Here is a 10,200-nt window from a genome sequence, read left to right as displayed (position 1 = left end):
TCTGGGATAACTTCATACATGGCATTTTTCCGGTTAGCTCACGAACTCTTAGTCTCCCTCGCATCCGTTTTTAGTGGGGAGGGAGCGTTGCGTGACGACCGACACTAAAAACGGATGCGAGGGAGACTAACCAACTCTACGATGTTCATTGAATATCGTTCTGCTGAATGTTTTCCCACGCTTTAGAGTGTTCTCATAAACCCGAGTCATCTTCACTAATTTAAATGATATTTCAAAGGCCGTGAAACGGACATTTTATGTTTGCCGTAAGCAACTTACAAAAGGCCGTCCAAGCAGAACAAACGGCGGAGCTTAAATCTTGTCAGTGTATACTTGTGTTTGCGCTTTTGATTTGACAGATAACCGGATGCAAGAAATTAAACAATTGGCCAACGTCTTTTACGGTTTTCCCTAATTAGAGTGCATTCAGTCAAACTGTTGAATAGTGTACGTCACCTAAATCAAACCCCTGGATTAGCATGATAGTTATTTGGCGCGCTTTTACTATTTTTGGTGACATCAACTAAATAGTTATAATTTATCTATTCATCAGTTTGACTGAATGAACTCTAGCATGCAAGAAAGAAAAAAAAAAAACGAAAAAAACACTACAAATCTAAAGGACTCCAAGAATTATTACCATATCTTTTATATCTTTTATTCGGATATATTTTTTAAAAATGAAAAAGACGAAGCGAGCCTTGCTTATAAATAAACTGCAACCCGAACCCTAGCCTGCGTCACATCCGGAGTTTTCTTCGTAAATACCGTCGGCGAAACATCGCCAGAAAGCTTGTTCTGGACCCCCCGCAAATTACGCGATTATATATATAATAGATTCTAATTGGCTGTTAGGCATGCTTATTCTAACGTGAACTCCCATGGGATAACACTATCAAACCGAATGTGATTCTCACCGGATGTTTAGTGTGAAATCGTAACACGAGTGAGTGCTTTGTGTTTTCCTTGATAATCTTCAAGTAGAATGATCTTTCCCCTTCTCAAAATAACACCAAAAGTTTGTAATTTTGTGCCATCGATTCATCGCAAAAGATTATTAAGTTTTTCTTTTAAATGGAAAACAAAAATTCAACCCTATTTTAGAAGTGCAAACACTATAATTTGAAGTACGACGAGCGAGTTCACACGTGTGCCGTCAATGCATTGACCGTATTCCTAAATTACCTAGGGAATAACCTTGGTCTACGACTACTAACCACGATACTTCCACGAGGTCTTTCATACAGAGAACATCAGATACGATCGGTTAACACTGAAAAGCGAGCGACTTTCCGTAGCCCGTTGGCAAGTTTACAAACACTTTTCCCTTTTCAAAGAATGCTTTGATGGAATCCTCATCATTTTGAAAACTAGGACGCTTTGCTTGTTCACATCCGCTTTGATAGTGTTATCCAATGGAAGTTCACGTTAGAATGAGCTTGGCTAACAGCCTATCAGAATCTATTATATATAATCGCGCAATTTGCGGGGGGTCCAGAACAAGCTTTCTGGCGATGTTTCGCAGACGGACACTGATGAAAAACGCACTGCGCATGCGTTGGGAGAAAAAAACAAAATGGCGGACAATAACAATTGATCACATCTAAAAGTAGGTTTTATTTTAACCGACAGGGCTATTTTTTTTAAATATTCGTTTTGGAATTTTACAGATATTTTTGAATTTCTTTACATAGAATCCGACCATGTGATTATCTGCAAATTAGCCATGCTGGATGTCGACGTCGGGCCGCGACTGGCGGCATCATTCAAAGATTATTTTTGCTTTGTATAAACAAAAGTTTTTTTGTATAAATCAGCAGTGTATCACTATCGAAATTATCTTGCTATTTGGAAAAGGACAACCTTAAGTTTTCAGCATTTTTCTTAAGTTTTGCGATTTTGTAAAACAATCAAAACACCGGCATCAAAAACATAAGTTGCCCTTAGTTACGCTACGCCATCTCCGAGCGTGCGCAGTGCGTTTTTCACCAGTGTCTCGCAGACGGTATTTACGAAGAAAATTCCGGATGTGACGCAGACTACCCGAACCCATACGCCAGTTGACTTAAAAAACAACAATGGACGCGAACTCGAGGAGTATGAACTCGCTTTTCTGATGTTTACTGACTCGGAAATGACCATTGTTTTTTTTATAATAGCTGGAATGCGTGCCTGCATTACATCAAATCACAATCATGTAATCCAGGAAATACTGGAATGCGTGCCAACTGAATACTCTAACAGTACATACTCATGATCATCCTCATTTAAAATGGAGTCTACCGACGACTAAGATGATAAAGGGGATGGTAGCACTTAACCCGTGAAACAGAAAAAGAGTAAAACGTAATAAGGACAAAAGAGAACAATGTAAATGATAAACTCATAAACCAAACAGTTAACTCGTAAACCAAACAGTTATGCACTATCTTTTATACTATATCCGGTTTTCAACGTTGCGTTCCCAATTAATATATATATTTAGGCACTGCCTAAAAGCGGAGCTCCTGATACGAAATTAGGGAGCCAGGGAGCCCAATTTGAATGAATCTGAAAGGTAAAAATAAGATCGGGAAAAAAATCTTCAATTATTTTTATTCGAGATGAAGATAACGTATCCCATAATAAAAACCATGCATTGAAATCGAATCAAAATGCACTACATTGTTTGTTATGCGCGATTATACCATCCCACTTTCATCCCACTTAGGAATTTTGAACACAACTCACCACCAGCCACCCCACGGGCTATTTTTGTTCTTTGAAGATTACTTCGACAAAGTTTTCCACTAATGGCCGACGTTTCTAAGCTTTGAATTCCTGTTTAATTTTACTTTAAAAAAACGAAAGATAACTACAGACAATCCAACAAAATATCAGGTTTAGTGAAATTTACCTTGGATGTCTTTCATTGAAATCGAGATTTTGGAGATTCCCGATTTTTTTGGGACAAATCAGGACTATAAAACAGACTTGAAAACTGGTTAAGGTGAGAAAAAGCTAAAGCTTACTTGCGTCTTTCACATAACGATGTTTGAAAAACCATAAGAATTTTGATGTTTTTATATTAAATGTATTTTTACCGCAATGAAAATAAAACGAACAAATGCTTTGGTAGCATCAGAGAGAAAATTGCCTGGAGATCATCAACTAACTAAACTTGAGAAATGAAGGCCCTGAACATTTAAAACTAAATGTGTCATCAGTTAAAAGGAAAAAGTTTTCTTTATTACTTCATTGAAATAATTTTATTCCTTTCATATGAGAATTAACTACTTTTCGAGAAGCTTGAAAACTAAGCTTACTAAATTTTGAGATTCGATTTTACCAGTTTTCATGACTGTTTTCATGTGTGAGAAAGATACGAAAATCACGAACGACAAAAGTTTTCGAAATAAAGTTTACATTCAGTAATAAACTTGACACGAACAACTGAGACAAAATAGAAAATAATACAAAAAACAAAAAGACTAATTTCTTTGTCAGTAAATTGGCATTTGTAAATGTTTTTGAACATTTTTTAGCTTGGTTATAAAGTGAAAGACAAGGTCTTTATATAATATCATCTCTCAACAACACAAATTTAAGCTCATTTGTATAATCATGGCTCGAACAACTTAATAAACAGTTGAATGTTTGGTGTAATTTTACATTTCATTCAATATATAAATAAATTATCCGTAGAAAGATATAAAATTATTGAATGAAAGTCTTCAGCTTTGTTTTGCCGATGGGACCCGCGATAGGAGGCAAACAAAGCTGATTTTTTCTTGAACGAAAAACATGATAGTTGGTTAAAAACAACCGAATTGTTAATGATTTACAAAGCTAAACAGAGGACGAATATTTGTTGTAATATGCTCTTCATGTTATATTTCCTCCAGCATTAAAATAAATTAAGCTTATCTATAGAAATATTAAAAGTTTTGAGGGAAAGTCTTTAATTCGTCGATTCGTCGAGAAAAAATGCTTGTCAAAAATAATAATAATATACGATTGTTTGCTAAACAACACACACCTGAATTATTGGAGAACACTTCTTAATCCATCTTTGAATACATGAAAGTTTTTTTAATTGTCTTTGATCTACAACTTGCCCTAAAGCGATTTTTTCTGTGCATTTGAGTCGCCTTAGCTAGTAGTTTTGATTCAAATTCCTTTGTCTTTCACGCTCATTTTCTCTTTGTTCATCCGTGAAGTTTTGCCTCAAATTCCATTGTCTTTCACGATCATTTTCTCCTTGTTCATAATCGAAGTCCCGCCTGGATTTGCGTTTTCTCTCTCTCTCTGCTTGCCGCTTTTCTTTGGTGAGATTCCTTCGTCTTTGCCTTTCTTTTTCACGCCTCCCGAGTTTTTCCTCTTCCGAAAATACTTTTTTACTTCTGTCCTTTCTTTTGGCTTCATTTTCCTGTGAGCTTTCTTTCGACATATCGATTTCGGAAAGGGGATCCATCGTAAATAGAGGAAATATAAATATAAATATAAGCTTGAATATAAAATTGTGTTGCTATTTTTCGGTATTTCTAAAAAACAAAAGTTTAATAGCCGGATTTACCTTTATGTGTACCCGGATGTTGCAACGCGTCGACATTCCCACCAAAAAAAAAAGATAATCTAACCAGCCAATCGCGAGTCTTGCGTACACCGATGGACGGACGGACGGACGGAAGTGACGTCAGCCAAGCCATGAAAAATCAACTCGATGGTTTACCATTTTTTCTTAAAGTGCTACTACGACGAAAATCGCTCAAACTTGGATTCAGCTGAAACTTCCTAAGAATACTCTTTAAAGGTCCAATAATCACTGTATGAAGTGTTTTCTCGATATTCAGGACGAAAGTATGATATTTTTACGATTATTTTTTGGAGTCTGTGACATCATACACTCAACATCGAACATCGCTCCATACATTTCTTTGTAGTTTATGATCAAAATATCAGTAGTAAAGGGAGAAAGAAATACCCAAACACCCCAAAATATAAATTATAGTCACAAGTAATGTGAAATAAGCACATTAGCCACCCTTTGGGCTTCATAGGAATAAAATATATTAAGGATTTATACACAAAGAAATATATGTAGCAATGTTTGATGTTGAGTTAGTTCATAGTTTAAGAATCGATTCCACTGCGCATGCAATTTTATCCCGAATTTCTCACCTTCCTTTGTTTAATTAAGAACAAAAGAAGATTTAGACAAAAGGGGAGAAATTCGGGATAAAATCGCATGCGCAGCGGAATCGATTCTTAAACTATGAAAAGGCTTATTGGAGCCACCATACACGTCACGTGCATGAACCTTTATACCCGATAAAGTCCTCTTCATTAGTATTCAAGTGATTTTATATAAAGACACATGTGATCTTTATATAAAGACCACTCGAATACTATGAGGATGACTTCATCAGGGATGAAGTATTCATCCAAGTTTAGATGAAGACATAGAGCTTCATCAAGGTCATAGTCAACCCTAAAGATCTTTGACTAACGTGCCTGTCTTTGCCTTGGCACGCAATATCCAACGTGTGGGAGCTTCTATTGAATCTGGTTGTGCATGCCCGTGACGTCAAATCTCTATCGAAGTATAAGAATCCATGGTCGTGACGTGTATGGTGGCTCCAGTTGAACCAAAATCTCATAAATTGTTCATTAGTGTTTTAAGCAGTTCAAAAAACTCGTAGATCGTGTTTTATCAGGTATAAAAGCACTCGGCTACGCCTCGCGCTTTTATACCTGATAAAACACTCCTACTCGTTTTTTAAACACTACATAATTTGAATAATAAAGTTGTTGAATTATAAGGATTTAACTTTGAAAAAAATTACTATAGTTTTGTATTCTGATCAAATTATTATTCTTATGTTAAAAAGCTGGAACACAGCATTTGCTGAGAAGTGAGGAAGTCAAACTCATTCTCCTCCCTGATACATATAATGTGGACGAGGTAATAGCAAATGTACTTGTCTCCATATCTGTACATGCCCATAAAATATCCCTATAATAATTGCCCTATTTCACTATGACGTCACTTCTTGATTATGTGGGGGATAGAATTGCCAAATCCTATAGAAAATTCAACAAAATTTGCTCCTAGCGAAACAGATTAGTCTAAAATGGCCTTGTTTTCAGATAAAATAATATTCTGAGCGTTTACTAGCTATTCTACTTCTCTTCGTTGATTGATATAATTTTCGGTGAATTTGCGTTGATTTGACCCCGTCCAACGACCATGATCCTTTCCGTTTAAACAATAGATTGTTGAATATTGTTTTGTTGTGATGTCATATTGAATTTGGGCAATCATATTAACCCTTTGAATTCTAAAATCCAGAAACTTCACATAAATGATTGTGAGCACAATTTTTGGTCAACTTTCTAAAGAGCTCTAGGAATACAGGCAGAATAATGAGTTTGGACCTTAATACTCGAAGGGTTAAATGAAAGAATACGGATAAAATGTATATATTTTTAAAAACATGACGTTTTGGCTATAACTTGTGATGGCCTTCTTCAGAACAAATATATAGTGTACATATATAATTGCTTATTTATATTCCACAGGCATGCCAACAAGCGATTCACCTAGGGCGTTCTATTCTCTTCATCATTGGAACAACAGTCTTCACTTTAAACTTGTATTTTTGGACTGACACGATTGTTCTCACATTTTGAACAAATATCCAAAAATAAAGACAGTATTTCCACAAATATGTACATATTTAATGATATCAACAAGTATGTATACAAAAAACGTGTATATAGTAGGGAGGCCTTGGTTTGAGTCATTCATGAACAGGCATCAAAGACGTACAAACCAGATAAGAGTGACAGAAAAAAATAAATTGTTCCTGGTAAAATGTACATTGCAATGGAAAACTACCACACCTGGGGCTTTCAACTATGATAAAATGCTTGTTTACAAGGGGATTACAAGATTTTTTCTAATGGTCTTTAAAAAATGAACAAAATGTAGTTCTATTTCATTGTGAAATGGTATTAATGAACAATTTATATGATCCCATGAGAACACACCAAGCACAACAAAGACTTTTGGACAAATTAATGATTTTCTATTCAATTATTGATGTTTAGAATACAAACGGGACAAAACCTAATTATAATAATAGTATTTACATAATATTGTACTCCATTGGTACCTAAACTCCACAAGGACATAAATTTATGTGTTTGGGCCTGAATACCACAAGGACATAAATTTATGTGTTTGGGCTTGAACTCCACAAAGACATAAATTTATGTGTTTCGGCCTGAACTCCACAAAGACATAAATTTATGTGGTTAGGCCTGAACTTCACAAGGACATAAATTTATGTGATTCGGCCTGAACTCCACAAGGACATAAATTTATGTGTTTCGGCCTGAACTCCACAAAGACATAAAGTCAAATAGATCTCAGAACGTTTAGCTCTATATATAAATGCAAAAGCTCATGTGCTTTGTAAATATCGATGCTGTTCACTGTTTGTGAATTTAACTTGTTTATTTTCTTGCTGCAAGTTCGTACGTTGCACTTTATACTTTATACCAACCAAAAGTAACTTAAGCGTTTCGTATACTAGTAAAGCCGAAGCTGCTGGATTGCAATAAAGTCTTGTAATGCGGCGGTCACGCTTTCGTTATCTACGGGCCATGATACTGTCCATTCAGTCTAGGTCTGCATCCAGAAACTTTAACATTTATAGAAGCAAATTAATAGATGTATTATGTAGAAAGTCTTGTATGAGTCCAACAGAATAACGGTTATAATTACTAGGAATTCATTGAGTTCAGTTAAACGAAGTTCACGTCCGTTACGTACGAGTATTCAACATATTCAACATATTCAACATCATCTTGTTTCATCATGCCACATGTCGATAAAGTGAAACTTTGTCTTGTCATAAACCACATTTTGATTCCAAACGCTTCATAGATTATCCAATACAGTAATAGCGAAAGGAATAAATTGCTCACAATGTAAATCGTCTTTGGTAGAAATGTCGTTGCTAGTGATATGAGCCAATATTTTTAAACAAGTTTGACCTCGGTACTGTCAAACAAATGTCAAAACACCGCTTCCGGTTGCGGTGCGTATCTCTTGATTAAACGAATGTTTTCATAGGTTAGTTTTTAACTCTCGGATATGCGAAACGTACTCGAAGCGTAGAAACGAGACGTTAAAATCATACGAGATGGGCAGCATCTTTTTTGAAGATTCGATAAAAATCTAGCCTCTCTCTATACTTCTTCGATCGACAATATATGTCAACAAGGAAAGCGTTTCATTTTTCATCAATAAATATATTTACACGTTGAATCGTAAGACTGTCCGAGCAAAATATATACCAGAAAGAAATCGTTTCCAATAGTAGTAAAATAATCGAACAATACTAAAACTACCGTAATGAAATATTGAATTATTCGAATTTTCCAGAGCCATGAACACATTTTGCACGGGAAAATGTCGTGAGCCAGCTATCATGGCAGGCCACACCAACACACTGACGCGTGTAATGCACCGTCATATTTAGCAAGGAATAATTAAACGTGATCATGAATTGAAATTAATAATATGTCAGTATAGAGCATTTACTTTCCTCACTTGCTCTCCTAGAAGTAGAATATATAAAACCAAGACAGTATTTATTTGATCTTGAGGACGACGGTCAAAGGTCTTTGGTATTGTACCATGCTTGATATTTACAGTGTACATTGTAAATGCAACGTGAATCGAGCTATAAAGTTATTATTATTTCACTCAGCCAACTTATTATTTATTTGCTCAGTTTTATAGTAAATTAGATAAGAATATGAGTCCCCGACTTTAAATTCACCGATTAAACTAGGTTATGAACAAAGGTGAACCAATCTGCATGAATTTGTTTAGTCATTTGATAATGCTGGTTATGACCCATGGTGGTCCATTATGTGAACTATGGACTGGAACCTGGACTGGAGTATTTCAAAAAGCCGTCAAAAGTGTCCATGACATTCGAACAGTGACCTGTGTTATTTCTTTTGCTTTCCGTCCTTCGATCAAACTGTGAGGAAGTGTATTGTCTTCTCTGTCGAACGCCTTCTCTTGGCCTTATCGTTTATATATCATGTATAAAGTAAGTGAAGCTTGTTTTACATACTCTATTAAAATTCACGTATAATATATGACATATTGCGATGGGTTGTACTAATGTTTTCTCTCTCTCTCTCTCTCTCTCTCTGGGTTTCTTTTAGATTTTGGAAAAGCCTGCGTCAATGCCTCAAACGATGGCATTTCAAAAAAACAGCGACGGGGGAATTAACTAGAAATATCCTACACGTGGAGATCCGGCAATTCAAAAAGACCAGGATATACTGTTGGTATGTTGATTTTAAATATCCAAGTCTTTATTTTTGGCCGTTGCAAATAAGGAAATTTTGATCTGTAACATAATATGATTACGGAAATCCAACGAGTGTAAACATGACCAGACGGACTGCGCACTACGATATCGCAATGCACAATTTGTGTATGATATGAAATATGAGTCAACCACAGTACTTCAATTTCTATGTTTTGAGCTTTTCACATTTTTTTCTCCATTTTTAATGCAGCGGTTGCTGAAAAAACTTACAATAAACTTCAATGAAGACTTTTCAAAGTATTTATAAAGCCGATGATAGACTCTAAGCCGATGACAAACAAACTGTATTTGACCCAAGAGGTCAAGCGTTGCGTTAAAATATTCCACGGCTAAATAAGAAACAATCTAAAATGGTTTTACTGTAATACTAATAATTGGTTTTTGCTCTTCCTTTCAGATAACTTACGAAAATATTATGGCCGTCCGGTGAATCGAAATTTTATTTAAAATTACAAAATCTAAAGCGACCAAATTTGCTGTACTGTTTGCAAACTCGACTTCAAGCAGCAAGGTTCAGGCACATAAATTTATGTAACGTAGGTTCAGGCACATAAATTTATGTAACGTAGGTTGAGACACATAAATTTATGTAACGTAGGTTGAGGCACATAAATTTATGTAACGTAGGTTGAGGCACATAAATTTATGTAACGTAGGTTCAGGCACATAAATTTATGTAACGTAGGTTCAGGCACATAAATTTATGTAACGTAGGTTGAGGCACATAAATTTATGTAACGTAGGTTCAGGCACATAAATTTATGTAACGTAGGTTCAGGCACATAAATTTATGTAACGT

General features: G+C 35.4%; 1 protein-coding gene across 3 annotated transcripts in view; it reads right to left on the bottom strand.

The window, feature by feature from the left end:
• Positions 1-10,200, bottom strand: part of LOC148912443 (uncharacterized) — a 141,054-nt gene that overhangs the window by 89,218 nt on the left and 41,636 nt on the right. The gene's annotated exons all lie outside the window — the stretch shown is intronic.

Source organism: Actinia tenebrosa, unplaced genomic scaffold (genome assembly GCF_029948245.1).
Source record: "Actinia tenebrosa isolate PJP-AT-01 unplaced genomic scaffold, QUT_ActTen_1.0 PGA_scaffold11__36_contigs__length_13525064, whole genome shotgun sequence".
NCBI classification, from domain to species: Eukaryota; Metazoa; Cnidaria; class Anthozoa; order Actiniaria; family Actiniidae; genus Actinia; species Actinia tenebrosa.
This window is presented reverse-complemented; position numbering and strand designations above follow the sequence as displayed.